Source organism: Adiantum capillus-veneris, chromosome 22 (genome assembly GCF_014529385.1).
Source record: "Adiantum capillus-veneris isolate H3 chromosome 22, ASM1452938v2, whole genome shotgun sequence".
NCBI lineage: Eukaryota > Viridiplantae > Streptophyta > Polypodiopsida > Polypodiales > Pteridaceae > Adiantum > Adiantum capillus-veneris.
In genome coordinates, this window is record NC_140952.1 from 87,826,673 (window position 1) to 87,843,837 (window position 17,165).

Consider the following 17,165-nt stretch of genomic DNA (forward strand, 5'->3'; position numbering starts at 1 on the left):
ATACGTGGGCGTTTCCATTGCCTATTTAAAGAAGGCTTTGGACCTCTAGATAGAGTCATGCAATACCAAGATCAAAGATGCTTAGGCTTGTACCTACTGGAACTACATCGGCACAGGGATAATCTAATGAGAAGACAAAGAGCACTACAGCCTCAGAGGCAGATCACAGATTTCTTCGGATCGAGTGAAGCAGGAGTGGAAGGAAGGGGAAGCAGGAGGCCAGCAGCCAACACAAAGGAGTACCCACATTCATACCAAACGCACCCTAATTGACAGAGAGATTGAGCTTAGGAAATCGAGACGACCAAGACCAAGAGGCAGAAGCACACTTCACCGGAGGAGACTACAACAAAGGATTAAAAGCATTCTAGCCAGACACCCAGAATGCTCCTAAGAAGTTTATTTAATACTTTGTATTTAGTTTTTCACATTCACTTTCACACTTTTCACACCTAGTACTTTAGTACTAAGGTAACCAAACATTGTAACAGATTCACCACTTTGTATCAGTTTGGTCTCATAGGTCATTCTGGCCTTTTGAAGACGTTAATATAACATTTCTCTCTCTCCGACCACGACCGAGACACAGGAGCACATTACATCGACGGAGACTCCAGCAGAAGATCAGAGGCATTCTAGCACGACACCCAGACTGTCATTGAGGGCCTATTCTACATTTTCACATTTCACAGTTCACACTTCATTTTCAGTTTTCATTTTTACTTTCAGTACTTTTTGTACTTGTACTTCAGACATTGTATTAGATTCACCACTTTGTATCTGATGGTCTCATAGGTCATTTTGGCCTTTTGAAGACGTTAATATATCATTCTCTCTCTCTCTGTGTGACAAGCAAAGTGGCTTCTCCCATGGCAAGCAAAATTTCCACATTTGCGGCCACCAATAAGCGCCTCCACATTCGAGACCAACATGAAAGAATGGAGGAAGGAGATAGAGGAATGGAGGGAGAAAGCGACCTTGCTGAAAGAGTGGCTGAAATATGGAGAGGAATGGAATAAGGAGAGAGACACAATGAAGGAAGAGATGGAAATACTCAAGGCAAAAATTGCCTCCCTCCGAGACTGCCCATCATGTGAAGAAGGGGAAATTGTCGAGGCGAACAAAGAAGGAAGAGATCAAGCAATCACTAAGAGCATTGAGGGAAAGATGGGAGGCCATCATAGAAGGATGGGTGAAGGTAGTGAAGCGAAACATCAAGAAAGAGGTCAAGAAGGCGGCGGAGAAGGAAGAGGCTTAAGTGGACGCCAAGAAGAAGAAATCCCTTCTCGTACACACTACCCTTGAGGAGGAGGAGATGTGACAAGCCGGCCGACTCAACATAAGAGTCACCGGCATAGTGGAGAAGAAAGACTCCACAACCAACACGGATGGTAGAGAACTATGTACCAAGCTTGGGTACAAAGAAGAAGAGGGACCTCCCTTCAACAAGATTTGGAGGGCCCTCATCCTCCAACTCTTCTCCGAAGAGGCAAGGTTCTCTTTCGTTAGAAAGAGGGTGACTCTACGAGAACTCATAGCCCCAACCCCTCCCCCCAAATCTACCTAGATGACAACCTGACACCAATACAAGTAGAACATAGACAGACATGCCTACCTGGATGCTCAAAGCACGAGAACAAGGGAAGAAGGAATCATACCGCAATGGTTGCGTCATCATTAGTGGCAAGGTCATTGCATAGGGACTTGCAGCCTATGGGACACAGCATGTCCAGAGCGACTAGAGGAGGCAATTGAGAGATTGTCCTACTCACAGAGACACACAAGAGCCCAAAGAGGGGCCTACCGAGGAGGATGAGGAGATTCACATTGTGGTTTGGAACTGCAATGATGATCTATGGACACTGCAACAAACTTGGTCACCCAAGTCTAAATTCTATCGCGACACGAGAGATTCACTTAACACACTTCACAATTTAATTGATTTGACACGGCCCGAGGCGTAGCTCTGTGCCAAGAGAGATTGGCCCCAAACACTGGCGCCCCTTTTGGTATTTCTTTTTTTTTTTTCCGAGAAAAAGATCCTTCTATTAGTTAATGAAACTGCCTCTACAACCACCTCTACAAGAGAGGGCTACAACAATCGTGAGGGGGAGACTCTCCCAATGAAAGAACAACATATGTACAATGAGGCTAAATCAAGAGATGGAGGAGGGAAAAGCCACACAGGTGGACGATAGTGCCATCTGAGCACACCCTGGACCATGGTGAAGAACGGCCCAGGGCGCCAGAGTCGAAGGAAAGCCTCTCTACGCTCCCGCATGCGGTCGGAGCTGCCCTGGAGTCTCTTGAACTGTCCTCTGAGAGTATGGATCAGCTCTAGCCAAAGATCCCGAACTGTCTTCACCGGTGGTACAGGGCGAGCCTCAAAGATGCGGAAGCAACGGGCCCACCAGATGAACCAGAGTGACAGGCCGCAAATGAGCTCCCAACACTCCTCTCTCTCACTGCACCACTCCTGTGGGGTAAGCTCTGTAGCAGGCTGGAGTGTAGGTCGACCCCCCTGCATCACTCTCATCTTGCTGGTGGAGGATAGCTCAAACTGAAGTGCCGGGCCCGTGAGAGTGGACCAAGCAGCTGCCCGCCAAGTGTACTAGAGAGCTGGCATCAGCCAAAGAAGACGAAGCCAAACCTGTTGTGCCAAAGGACAGTTCCAAAGACAGTGGTGTTGACTCTCCACAAGATGGTCACAAGCTGCACATGCTGCCGAGGGACCACTATGTACTAGCCAGCTCCCAACTGCTGTAGCTCGATGTGCAACCAGCCAATGGAACAAAGTGACTCGCCTCGGTTGTCTGGAGTCCCACAACCTCTCCCAAAAAGCTATCAAGAACTCATCTGTGAGACCCTCCTCCTGCCAATGGAGTGTTGCAGCAGGATGAGCCTCTCTCCGTGTTAACGTATGTGACGTCCCAGTCAAACAGTGTACCGAAAGAAAGGGACACCTGGATGGTCCGATGAGGAGAAAGGGTCCCTCCAAAACCACTCTCCAGGATTCCACTGCACTCGTGCTGGTGAACAACTCTCCCAAACCCACAGCCTCCAGTGGCCAATCTCAAGAGCTGCTGGGTCAAGATCTATGACACAAGTCCTCCAGCAGATACCCACAACTCGGATCCTTGAAAACAGCACTCTACCACCCGTGGGGCCTCTACTAAAACTCAGTGTAAGCGTCCCTCACCCTGTAGCTCGAAAAACAGGGAGGGTACAGTCTCTCAACAAGCTCGAACTGCGATGAGAACCTCCAGTCGAGTGAAGGCCCCCATCCATCTGGGTGCTGCTGACTCAAGCGACATGAGCCACCCAGCTGGTACCGCCTCTACGATGTCCTGACATATGCTCTGCAACCCTCTCAAGCCCTGTAGCTAGATGCCCTGAAGCTCCTCTGACAAGCCTGAGAACTGTAGCCAATCACCTAAAGTGCGTGCTGGACCCTCTGACATGGGACCCCAGGAAACATGAGGCCTACTACCAACCAAGTGGCCTCTTTGAGTGCTAACCATGGGGTTCCAAACAAGGGGCTGTCTCAGGCGTTGCTCCGTGCAAGTAGGTTGACGCTGCTCCAGGCCTCTCCGTAGCTGCTCCCAGGAGCGGAGCAGACTCACAGCGAAGCATCCTCTAGTCTCCTGCTCAGGCCAACTCTGTGCATCTCTGTGAAAATCCATCTGGTCGAAAATCCAGCCTGAGGCACTCTAGCACTAAGCCGTTGAAGTAAAAACTCCTTCTAGGGCTCCTCCCCTGGAAGAAGTCCTCTGACAACAAACTTCCCTAGAAGGGCTCTGCTCTGCTGTGCTGGGTCTATGATCCCCAACCCTCCCTGAGAACAAGGAAGAATGATGACCTGCCATGCCACTTTTGCCCGGGCTATCTGAGTGTCACGCCTTGACCAAAGGAAGTTCCTGATCAGCCTCTCTACTGGCTGATACAGGAACTCGAAAAGAACCAAAGAAGTGATGTACCACATAGTAGCCAACAAACACCTGGTTTGCCACAAAACTCTTCCTGCCAAAGAAAGTCGTGCGGAGCTCAATGTAAAACTTCCTCCTGATGGAAGGAGGAGAGGAGCAATCTGCTGCTCAGAAGACAAGTTCCAAGCCAACCTGACAGTCCAAGTATCGAACTGCAGTCCTTGGGGGAATCCATCTGAAACCCTCACTTGGCAGCCAATCAAGCGTAGGAGCACTACCAACCGAGAAAGCCATTGTCTTTCTCCAATTGATCAGTGCGCCTGATGTATAACAAAAGGTCTCAAGAGCCTGCTCACACTTGTGAAGGTTGGCCTCCTGCCATCCAAGTACAAGGCTGAGTCGTCTGCAAACTCAGCATCCAGTAGCTCATCTCCCCGAATAGGAGCACTAAGCCACGTAGACCAACCTATTGTGAAACCAAAAACCTGCTCATCGCCTCAACATAAAACAGAAAGAGGAAGGGGGCAAGAGGGCAGCCTTGTCTGACCGAACATGTGAGCATGAAACGATCACCTCTACCTCCTGACAAAAGTACCTGACTGTGTGCCCGTCTGTAAAGAGCTGACACACCTCTGATCCAAGCATCTGAGAAGCCCATCCTGCGAAGAGTACCCTCCAAAAAGTCCCAGTCAACTCTATCCTAGGCCTTCTCAAAATCGAGAAGGAGTGTCACCACATCCTCACCACGGAGACGCGCAAGGGCAGAAGCCTCCCAAAAAGTAAAGATGTTGTCAAGGATACTACGCTCCTTGACAAAACTTGTCTGTGTCCCATGTATAATGCTCTCCAAAAGTGGCTGTATCCTCAAACTCAGAGCCTTGGCAAGAATTTTGTAGGATGAGTTGAGGATGGTGATGGGCCGCCACTGTCAAATCTCATCCAAGGAGCCACCCTCCTTGGGAATGAGGTAAATCAGGCCCTCACTCATGCTGTCCTGTGTGCAGGATGTACTGAAAAGCGTTGTAGAGATCTGAGCCAAGCAAGTCCCAGTACTCCAAGAAAAAGCGGGGAGTCAAACCATCCTCACCTGGACAACTACCACGGGGAAGTGCTCTAAGGGCCGCATGCAGCTCATCTAGCTAAAGAGGCAGCTCAAGCCTCTGGCACATCTCCTCAGTCACAAGACAAGGCATCTGTGCCCACACTTGCTCTCTGCATGCATCCTGACGCTCTGACTGAGGCTCTGCAGACAATAGGTCACGGTAAAAGTCAGTAGCAACTGCACGCATGTCCTCCGACTTTGAAGCAACTGACCCGCCAGACCTCTTCAACTGACTGACCCTAGCATGCGCATGTCGGGGCCCCACTGTCTCAAAGAAAGCCCCCGTCACTCTGTCACCTACCTGGGTCCACTACGATGCCTGTCGATGAAAAGCAAACTCATGGCGCCTCTCCTTTGTGCTGGCAAACTCCTGGCGAGCCTGCTGTAACTGCTCCTCCAACCAGGGATTGTCTAGATGCTGCTCCTCCATCCTCTGCAAGGAAGCAACGCCTCGTCGGAAACGTTGCTCCTCCTCTCTCGTTGCAGCCAGGCGGGCCATAGACTCCTGGAGAAGTAACCGATTAAGTTGAGCAAGTCCAAAGGCCACTCTATCAGCAGGAGAGTCTTGCATGTCTAAGCCCTCTGTCCAAAGAGCCACCACTCGCTCTCTCAACACAGTCCAGCAAGACCCCTCTATGGGATGCGTAGCATCGTGCTCCTCCTCCTCTGTCTGTCTGTCACTGTGAGAATCAATGGTGCATGGTCCGAAAAAGAAGTTCCGGCCAGAATGCAAACTGTCCCACCCAAATCACAAAAATGGGCGCTAGGTAGAAGCGATCTATCCGAGATAGATTCACTCCTCCCACTCTGCGGTCCGAGCGAGAGAAGGCCAGGCTGTTTGGGGGCCTCACAAAGCTAGAATGTTGCCACACATCTGAAACCCGTAGAGTCATACATAACCTCTCCCAAGCTGCCCACTCAACTCCATGCACTGTAGTGTGGCTACCTCCAATCCTGTCAGAGGGGTCCTCCAACATGTTGAAGTCACCCCCAATGCACCATTGCTCTCTGCCATGCAGCAGAGACTCTACAATGTGAGACCAAAACTCTGCACGTGCACTCGCCACATTGGGCGCATAGATGTCCACGAAACTCAAGAAGCACCCCTGAACCTGCATAGTAATCCACTGAACCCTGCCAGGCACAATAATACCTTTGTCCATAATGGCCTGCTGCCAAGAGTCCGCAATAGTCATACATACCCCTCCACCAGGTCCAAATGTAGCTGACCAAAAAGTCTCATATCGTCCAAGCAAAAGCTGACCACAAAGTCTAATGCGGCTCTCACACAAATGATGCTCCTATAGCATAAGAAGGTCAATCTCTCCTCCCACAAGGCATCGCTGAAGCTCCTGACGTAGTCGGCCCCTCTGACGCTGAAACCGGGGCCCACCTAATCCCTGCACGTTCCATGAGACGATCCTCATGGAAAGCGAGAGGCAACCGATGCTGCAACAGCAGCTAACTGTGCTTTCTTCGAGGCAAGCTTGGATGTGGAGTAATCCGCATCTGAGCGTCCTCGAAATAGGCGTGACTGCAAAGAGTGTCTAGCCCAAGCCCAAGTAGAACGAGCCGTGCGCAAAGCAACCTCCTCTGTCCAGGAGTCCTCATGTATGTGTACATAACATTGTGTGTCAGCAAAGAAGTGAACCACAATGTGTCTACATCCTGCTGAGTCTGGAGGTGTCACTGAAAACTTGGCCAACGGCCATAGAGTCTGAACCAAGTCTGTAACCCCTAGGTCTCCCATGTGATGAGAGAACTCTAGGGCTTGTGTCTGTAGCCACTCCAACACTGAGTCTAGAGTCCACTCAGACTAGTCCCTGCCGCATAGGGGAAAAGAGAAGCCAACCGCTGAGTCCAAGGCCTCTATCCCCCTAGCTACAAGGAACAATATATGAACTCTGAAGCAAGCTGCCTCAAGGTCTGGTGAGGGGTCGCCGAGAAACCGTGTAAAGTCGTAGGCAAAGAAATCCCAACGAAGTTGAATGTCATAACTCGTCACGAGGAACTGCTGCAAAGGGGGACGTCTGCACCAGAAGAGGGGGTCGCAAGAAAGGCTATCCCTCTCTCGCCAAGCAACTCGTGGCAAAAGCGTTGCCAAGAGATCTCCTAGCAGTCGAGGGAGGTCTTGCCCCCCGAGACGGGTGCAGGGATGGAGCGGGAGGAGATGTGGGAGCAGGGGGAGAGGGGGGGCGTGGGGGAGCAGCAGAGGGAGGAGGGCGAGATGGAGAGGAAAAGGGAGGAGGTAGAGTTGGAGGGGCGGTAGAGGGGAACTCGGGGGGAGGAGGGGCTGTCGGAGGTGAGGCTGAGGTGGAGGCTGAAGCAGGGACCTCGTCCTGCAGAAGAGGATCAAATCAGTTCCCTATGGAAACCACTGCTGTTGGGCAGGAGCCTGGGGACCACTCTGAGTGCCGGGCTGGCACGGTGGCCGTGGTCGACATCGACCACAAACCTGCTGCCAACCCTCCTCCGCTGGAGCTCCAGACTCAGAGGGTGGTTCTGCCTGCGTACTCTACGACTCTATCCGCTGCTGCTGGCCAACCCTTGAAGGTTGGGGCCGGGACTGTGGTGTAGGTCGGGGTCTCCTCTGTGGACAGGCCTTCGCAAGATGGCCCATCTGTCGACAAATGAAACACTGGTTTGGGGGGCCCGAATACTCCACGCTCTATCGTAACCAACCACCGCTCACCCGAGGTAGTAGGATGACTTTCGGGAGAGTGTGGGTGTCCCGAATTAGAACACGTACTGTGGGGATGTCGACCGCCTTGGCAGCTACGGAGCCTGCCCTGTGAGGTGTCTCCGGGATGGTCCCAATCGTTGAGCCTATCCTGGAAAGGAGCGGAAGGTACTCCCTTCTCAGGCTGGCGAAGCAGACTAAGATGGGCACGTCTGCCTCCTCGACAAGAACGTCGATAGCAAGGTCGAAACCGTGGCGCCACTGTCGAAAATGTGCTCGAACTGCACGGATCACCAAGCGGATCATTGCAATGACCTTGGACGCCATCTCGGGAGTCTCAAACTCTATCTGATAGTAGCCACGTCCGAGAAGCTAAACATCGAGTATCTTGCCCACCTCTGTGAGAAGGCGGGCATGAAGGAGGTCGCGCACTTCCCCTCTGCTAGGTCTGGTGCCGAGAATCTTGCAAGTAACAGAGGTGGCCTGGAGGCGCGCCACCTATGCCTCTAAACTCGCTTGCTCTGTCGGCGAAAGAGCAAGTCGGATGGTGGGTTTTGTGGGGTCGAGCGAGGGAGCTTCAGTGGAGTCCCTCTGTGGCAGAGGGAATCCTCCATCAGTGTCTACTGTTGTGAAGACGGGCGAGGGCCAGGGCGAAGGCAAACGAGAGCGTCGAAGAAGAGGTTAAAAGGGGCAAATTGGTTGGGCCGCTGCCGCTACGAAACAATACCCAAGCCAGGCTCAGGTGAGTAAACCAAAGAGAAACAAAAGAAAAAGGGGGGGAGAAGGGGAAATGGGAGGAATGCAGGGCGGCAGGGGACAACGCGAGCGTAGGTGGGCAGGGGGTAGCACAAGCGCAGGTGGGCAGCCTGCAGGGGGCAGCGCGAGCGCAAGCGGGCAAGCTATGGGGGAGCGAGCGGGCGGGCGGGCGGGATAGAAGGCGAGAGCGCGAGGGTAGGGGAGAATGAAGGCAAAGAGCAGGGGGCAGCGCGAGCTGCTGGTTTAGCGATGGCGAGGGAGGAGCGTGAGTGTGAATAGCAATGAGTTCTTCGGTGTTTCTTTTTATATTAATCTTTGAGCAAAGTACAGCTCCCGCGAGTCCTCAGCTCTCAGACTTTGTGTCCAAATGCTCTGAGAAGTGAGGCCCTTGGGTCCCTTTTATTCTTACATAGGGATGCTAAAAGCATAGCCCCCCAAAGCAAAAACTCAAAAGCAATGGGTTCCAAAAGCAAGTGGCTCTAAAATCTGCCAAAAGCAACTAGCACAGATTTTTCCGTACAGCAGGCCACGTCAGCATGTCAACGCAAAAAGCGGAAATCCGTACGCTATGCCACATCAGCTAGTCAATGCGATTTACGGGGATCCGCATAGCGTGTCACGTCAGCGTTCGTACTCTGCCTGCCACATCAGCAGTTTGCCACGTCACCGTTTTGTGACATACCCCCCTCTTGAAAGAATTGTAATCGCCCTCGATTACGCTTGCAAAACAAACAGAGGCCATAAACCAGTTTAGCAGACACTCACTCTTAAGTATCGACGCACTAGAGACGACACATCTAGCACGTGTACAAAGACGACAGTCATATCACCTCACATGACATCACATCACAATTCAATCACAGAAAATTCATTCCAAATCTGAGACCATGACCTCCAACAACGTATTTAGTAACCGCATCTAGATCCATCCCGAACCTCACTGATGTCAGATTAACTAATCCTTATTGCGATCATGTCTATAGAGATTTTCAAGACCGAAATGCTGCAGTCATTTCTTCTTTTAGTTCCTGCACTCAAACAAGTCACATGAGAGAGTACAAAACATTCAAGTTCAATTTAGGAAATTCCATTTCATAAAGTCATATAGCAAAATCCTGTCCGCACAGCAGTATCCCTGAAACCCAAAGGGATATCAGTGACTCTATTCAATCCATGTAATCTGTGACAAAGAAGCGGAGTGACTCCCCTCTTGTGCAATCCCTCTGCACCAGATTCAACCCTGCTGATCTGCGGCATCTCTCGGAGTAGACGTAGCTAAATGGAATGTCTCAAGGTAAAGTTCCAAAATCTGAGGAGTATCTGCTAGGTCCTCCTCCTCCATCCACTTCGCATCCAATGCCGGATAGTTCTTGAATTTAACTAAGAACCGCTGAATCACTTTACCTTTCACTTTTCTTTCCTTGTGTGCCAAAATCTGTTTGGGAACGAGTATCTCCTCGCTCTCTTTCACTTCGGATTGCTCATCAGGCTCCCCACAACTGGCACGTCACCTTTAAAATGTTTCAAGAGACTCACATGGAATGCATTGTGAATTTTCCAAGTATCTGGCAGCTTGAGTCAAAAGGAGACATCATTTATCTTTTCTTTAATCTAGAAAGGGCCATAACACCTCATGCTAAGCTTGCGAAAAAGCCACTCCTTTCAATTTCGCTTCCTTAGGCGTACCTTTTCAAAACATAAGAGCACCCAATCGTCTTCCTTTAATTTCAAGTCGCGTCGATGTCGATCTTCTGCCTTCTTGTGTCATTCTTGAGACTTCTCTAGAGCCTCGCGGACCTTGGCAAAAGCAGTCATGTCCCTCGTGTACTAGTTGGCTTCAAAATCTTGTCCTTAAAGCTGAGAAAGGGAAGAACCCTCTGAGCACCTTCAATGGCGCTTCCCCGTCGAAGAGTGAACCGTGTTACTGTAGGCAAATTCCACCAAAGGCAAATTTTTTTCCCATTGAGTCTTTTGATCAGAGATGTAACACTTCAACAAATCCAAAACAACTAAATTTGCCATCTCAGATTGCCCATCTGTCTGCCGGTAGAAAGATGACGAGAACTGCAACCTTGTGCCAATGTTCTCCCAAATAGCCGTCCAAAAACTTGTGAATCGGAAATTTCTGTCGAAGACTATTGTCTCAGGCATACCATGTAACCAAAATATCTGTGCAATGCACAGTCTCGCTAAATGGTCTAGCTTGACTATTTTCTTTACTATAATGAAGTGAGCTTGCTTGCCAATGACAGTCCAAATGCCATCGTGCCCACTCTGTCTTCGGGAAATCAAAGATGAAATCCATTGCAATACTTTGAAAGGGGCGGGTGAGAATGGGTGAAAGGCTGTAGTAATCCGTGTGCCTTATGCCTATCAAACTTCACCTTTTGGCATACTAAACAACTACGAACAAAGTCGTCGACATTCTTCTTGAGTCTCGGCATCGAAGTCGTGGTGACCCGTAAACGATGGACAGTGGCACTTTGTCAAGACCTTTTCGCTCAAAGGTTGTGTGACACACAACATCGTTTTCTTCATCAAGTAGCCATCTTGTATGGAATATCTTGGACTGTCTCCCCTTCTGTATCCGAGTAAGAACATCAGTAAAGTCCGGATCTGTGGCGTACTAGTCCCCAAACCCATTCATCTTCTATATGGATTGCGGAAATAGCCAAGACAAGGGGCTTCCGAGACAATGCAACTGCCACTAAAATTTTACCCAAACATGGACATCTCAGTAAACTGTGACAGTGTTAGCCCAATATCTCGCTTTTCCGAAAGCTGCTTCTGTGACAAGAAGTAGCTGCAGACTCTGATGATCTGTAAAAACTGTAAAATCGGCTCCGAATAGATAATGTTGCCACTGTGTAAGAGCATGGATCACTACCAATAGCTCTTTCTCATAAATCTGGGCTACCAATTCTGGCCATGAAAACATTCTGCTTTCATAAGCGATCACATGGTCTTCTTGCATCAAGACCACTCCTAGACTACGACCACAAGCATCGCAATAAACTTTAAATAGATTTTACAAATCTCGCAAAGCCAACAGTGGTCCAGTAGTCAATTTTTCCTTAAGTGTCTAACAAGCAGTCACCTATGTCGGTCCCCACGAGAAAGGGACTCTTTTTAAGTCAATAAGTGCAAAGACGAAGCTATCTTTGCAAACTTCCGAACGAACCACCGGTAGTAAGAGCACAAGCCCAAAAAGCTTCAAACTTCATGAACATTCTTCAAGTCAGGCCAATCGCGGAGTCTCAATTTTGGCCGGGTCCATCTGTACTCATGCTATTGAGACGATGTGTCCCAAGAAATACATCGCCGGCAAGAAAAACTCGCTCTTTTCGGCATTAATAACCAATCTAGGATCGCGGAATGCCTAAAAGACCTATAGCAGATGGTGTCGGTGCTCTGTTCATTCTCAGAGAGAACTATAATGTCATCAAAGAAAGTACCCACAAAAGATCGATGCTCTCGGAAAATCCTATCCATCATTCGATTAAAAGTTGCTAGTGCATTTGTAAACCCAAAGGGCATCACTTAAAATTCGTATAAACCAAAGCTTGTCCGAAAGGCTGTCTTGTAGACACCTCCCGATGTGATTATGATATGACGATATCCGCTTTTCAAATCAATCCTACTGAAACAAGAGGATCCCTGAAGTCTGTCAAGAATATCATCGATCCTTGGAATCGGGAGTCTGTTCTTGATGGTGATTTTATTGAGAGCTCTATAGTCAATGCACATTCTCCAAGATCCGTCTTTCTTTGGTACTAGTAAAACTGGAGAACAGTAAGGTGAAGTACTAGGTTGGATGAGACCCTTTTCAAGAAGGTCTTTCACTTGGTTCATGATTTCTTCATTCTGGGCTCGGCTAACACGGTAAGATGGCCGGTTCGGTGGTGTGGTTCCAGGGATCAAATCAATAGTGTGGTCCTCAAGACGAGATGGAGATAACTCGCCTGGTAGGCCTTCTGAGAAACACTCAGCATGTGTGTGCAGAAATTCTTATCGTTCTTTGTCCAATTCAGACATGTTCGTTCGTTGTTCATCATTCAATTCTTTCAAATATGGCCAAAGCCGATACAATAGGGACGGACTTGCCCTTCAATTTTACATTTCAAGTACAAATTTCATGCCCTTCTCATTGGTTAAAGTCGCTTTCTTGGCCCGATAGTCGACCACGGCGTTGTTCTTGTGGTACCCAAGGATTCCTAGGAGGACGTCACACCCTTCCAAAGGCATGATGTAAAAGTCCTCATGCCCTGAATACCCATGACAATGCAAATGAAGTTTGCCAATGACAAGTGTAATGGCTACATCACGTCTGGGCGCCGCTAGAACTGCCTCCGCTGGTGGCCCCATCCTGTCGGGCGTAAATCTCGAGTCGAGCCACCAATTCAAGTGAAATGAAGTTGGCCTTGGCTCCTCCATCAAAGAAAATGAGGACATACTGATCTTTTACTTTGCCCCATGCATGGCAAAGTTTCGTACTTTCATCTATCTGACTTGGGTCAGTTCCCATGCAATCCAGTACCAGTCCTGCTTTCATCCTAAGAACTCTCAGGCCTTTCTTCAATTTGTCCTCTTTTGTGCCTTTTGGGGCACTTTGCAACGATGTGCCCTTGTTCCCTGCAACCAAAACACTTCCCCTCTTTGAGATAGTCAACTCTCTGTTCCGCAGTCAATCAGGGTCGTGCTTTCTGGGAGTTCTTCTTCTTTCTATTGTCGTTTGTCGAGTTCTATCCGGTCCTTTGTGTCAAAACTTCGTAGTGGGGTAGGTCAAGTTACCCGAATGTATCGATAATCCCCGCTTAGCATGTCCCATCAGTTGTTGTATGGACTCAGACTTTTGCTCAAGGCAGTAGTCTCGGATCTCTTTAGGGAGTCCGCAGCAAAACCGCTCAATCTGTCCCTTAAAAGTGACCTTCTTAAACGAAGAGGTCGGTAAAAAAGAATCCCAGAACCTTTCACAATATGCGTCCAAAGTGTCACCCTTGGTCATCCAGAGATGGTTCCAAGCGGTTTTCACATCTTGTTCGTACTCTTGGGTCAACCAAGAAGAAATAAAGAGTGCTTTGAACTTCAACCACTTGATTGGGGCTTCTTTCCTCAGAAGAAGAGTGGACCACCATTTTCGTGCATTTTCCTTCAAAAATGTCTTGCCCTCCTGATCTTGGAGTGCTCTAAGTAGTGTCCTGCGGAGAAGGCTATATCAAACTGCTGAATGAAAGCCAAAGCCTTCGGAGCATCTCGGAATCTGGAAAAGGATTCAAATTTCACTGACTGTCCACCCTCTTTAAATTCCTTTATTCTTTTTGTTTTTGTCTTTGAGGAAATCATGTTGGTTGACTCTGTGAAAGTGTTTCTTCTTTGCATAAAACATGTGATCGTCGGAGTCCGAACTGTCAGAGGATGACTCCTCCATAGAACTGTCAGAAACTGGTCAAAATCTGATCTTCTTTGCCTTTTTCCAAAACTTTGTTTCTTGCTTCGTCTTGCCCTTTCTGTCCTTCTCGCTCGAGATGGAAGAGGAAGAAGAACTCGGTAGTCCTTCAAAACGCACATGCTTCTTCCGTTTTCGTGTAGTTGCAAACAAGAAACCGGGGTGGTCAATCCCCTTGTTGCGCTTCTTCAATTGCTTCTTTGATGGCTTCTTCGTGTCTAGACGCTAATTGATTCGGGTCTCGACAACATCATGGAGTTCTTCTTCAAAGAACATCCTCGGAGTAGGAAGTTTCTTGGTTGATCCTTGGCAAACTGAAGCATTTGCTTTGCGCACTTGTCGACTGCTGTTGACGTTGCATCGCCATGAGTTCATGCTGCGAGGGCCGAGGTGGCCCGTACTCATTCTCTGCTAATCCGCTTGAATTTCCCGTACTGCCTCCCGCTTCAGGGGTGGTAGATAGAGTCATCTGATTCTTTTCGAAATCCATAGGTGCCGCAAGGACCAGATTTCCCGGTAGAAGAGAAATCGGCCGTGCTCTGATACCATTGTAACAAACTTGGGCACCCCAAGTCTAAAATTTTGTCGCGACACAAGAGAGATTCACTTAACACACTTCACAATTCAATTGATTCGACACGGGACGGTGTAGTTCCATGCTAAGAGAGATTGACCCCAAAGACTAACGCCCCTTTCGGTATTTCTTTTTGTATTAATCTTTGACAACTCCCACCAATCCTCAGCTCTCCGACTCTGCATCCAAATGCTCTGAGAAGTGAGGCCCTTGGGTCCCTTTTGTTCTTACATAGGGATGCTAAAAGCAGAGCCCAAAAGCAATGGGTTTCAAAAGCAACAGGCTCTAAAATCTGCAGATTTTGAAATTCCGTACAATAGGCCACGTCAGCATGTCAGCGCAAAAAGCAAAAATCCATACGTTGTGCCACGTCAGCCTATCAGTGCGATTCATGGGGATCTCGTACAGTGTGCCACGTCAGCGACCGTACTCAGCAATCTGCCACGTCAGCAATCTGTGATAGACACATCCAAAGAAACTAGAGGAGGTGATAAGCAATTGAGACATTGCTTGCTCATAAAAACGCACAAGAGCCTACAGAGGGGCCTATCGAGGATCCATGGATTCGAGTGAAAGTCCACTCACCAGAAGTGTGCACGCCAGAATACTTCCCGAGGATCTGGAGGAGAGGCCATTCTCTTAAGACACGAGTGCCCATTTCATTTGGATTGTGATGAGTTTTAGGGTTAGGGTTTTTGCGTCGAGATCAGAAACACAATTGATCCATGCGTTCTTTTGGCTAGTCACAAACTCACTCTCCTTAGAAAGGTGGTCCATACCAATCTCTCGATCAAGGCAGAATCCTCTACGCTGTGATTAATTCTCTTCCATGCACTGTATTTGCATTTGTGATCATCTACGTGGCCCTAGGACATCTGAGTGACCTTCGGGTCTTGGACTAACCTAAGAATTTTGCACGTACTGGCTAAGACTTAGGAGAAGAACAAACAGCAGAAGGAATCCCCAAGTTGTGAAGACTTGCCGAGTGGTTAGGATTTAAATCCTAACCCCCACCTAACTTAAAGTTTCGTTGAGGAGCCACACACACATTGTCACATACACTCAAGTATTCCGTAAAGGACTGAGACATGGGCAAATGTACGGCCGCTAACAATTTGCGTTGACTGCCACGTGGCACTGTACAGATTTCTGTCATTCACACTCGCTGGTTTCTCGCAATTTTTGCGTGGCTTTTGGAGAGCAGATGCTTTTGGATGAGAATGCTTTTAGGACTGAAACTTTTGGGGGCTCTACTTTTGGGCATCCCTTGAACTACTTATAAGTGTCCGAGGGGCCACTCCTCAAGAGCATCTGGACGCAGAGTCTCGGAGAGAGTTGTACCCTCACGAGTTGTACTTTGCAAAGTGTAATAATAGAGAAATACCCACAGGGGTGCTAGTCTTTGGGGCTAGTGCGTCTTGGCTTGGAACTCCGTCGTGCCGTGTCAACTACTTGCTCTCTCTTTTTCACAGTTATGTAAGTGTTTTGAAGTACAAAGGCGTTGTCAAGTATATAGATGGGTAAAAGCATGCATTGGTGATACCACTATTTCACTTTTTGGTGGTTGGATTAGCAAAAAGTAGGACACAGTTAAATTTTTGCAAATCTTATCAAAATTTTGCGGACATTGCAATTTTGGATTCTCCTTGTCAAAAGCTTTCCAATGATATACAATATGGTTGGTATGTTCATACGGGACACATGAAATTGGGATCCGTAAGTTGCTATCAAAGTAGTGTCCAAGACACCACTTTTTGGACCACCAAAACATGCTTTGGCCCAGATTGCAAGTATCTCTGCGTTTTTGTTCGATCCCTAGTCGAACGTGATTACAGTGATATAGACCACAGCTTGCTTCCTTGCCCTCTTCAAATCGAAGCACGATCCTAACAACATTCAGAGATTCTACAAAAAAAAAATTATTTCCTTTTTCAAGAGAAAAACCGACCCTACATGAACCAACAAATGGAAGCTATGGAGTTGAATGAAGAAGAAACTAAAAAAGGAGTTCGTTTTTGCCCTAAAAAGCTCTAAAAACATTCTTTTTGATGTTTTTCTGTGTTGCAAAGGCGTCTAAATAACTCTTCAAACGGTTTGAATTTGGGATATGCAACAGAAGTCAAAGTTGATCCTCTTGGACGAGCTCTACGCATTGACCCAAACTGATTTTGATTCCGATAACTCTGAAAATTAGGGTTTCCAACATACGCTAAAGAGAACTTAGAAGAAAACGCTAAAGGAAAAGTGAAAGAGTAGAAAAACACCTATTTATATGGACACAAAAGGTCTTTTGACTTTCCATCTTCATTTGGCTTTTGACTTTCCACCTTCATTCGTCTTTTGACTTTCCACCTTCATTTGTCTTTTCATTTCCTAAACTCGCCCTTCATTTATGCACTTAATATGTTTTGAAAGAATTTTTAATTTTATGAGATTGGGGAGACCTAATTGATGTTTTTGGAAGCTCTTGTTATTTGTGTACAAATAACAACTCTCTCTCTCTCTCTCTCTCTCTCTCTCTCTCTCTCTCTCTCTCTCTCTTAAAGTTCAGTAATTTCGTAGTGTCTGTTCGTGTGTTGCTATTGATTTCTCGCTTGGAGTGACCAAGCTTGTAACAACAACGGTCGACTACACGGTACACCTTTTCTTTTGGCTCACGAGCAATTTCATGAAGCAGTAAG

The 17,165-nt window shown here is 48.1% G+C and overlaps 1 protein-coding gene across 3 annotated transcripts in view; it reads right to left on the minus strand.

Annotated features, from left to right (window-relative positions):
- The window catches only part of LOC147429746 (nicotinamidase 1-like), a 106,417-nt gene that overhangs the window by 16,300 nt on the left and 72,952 nt on the right, over nucleotides 1-17,165 (minus strand). The window lies entirely within an intron of this gene.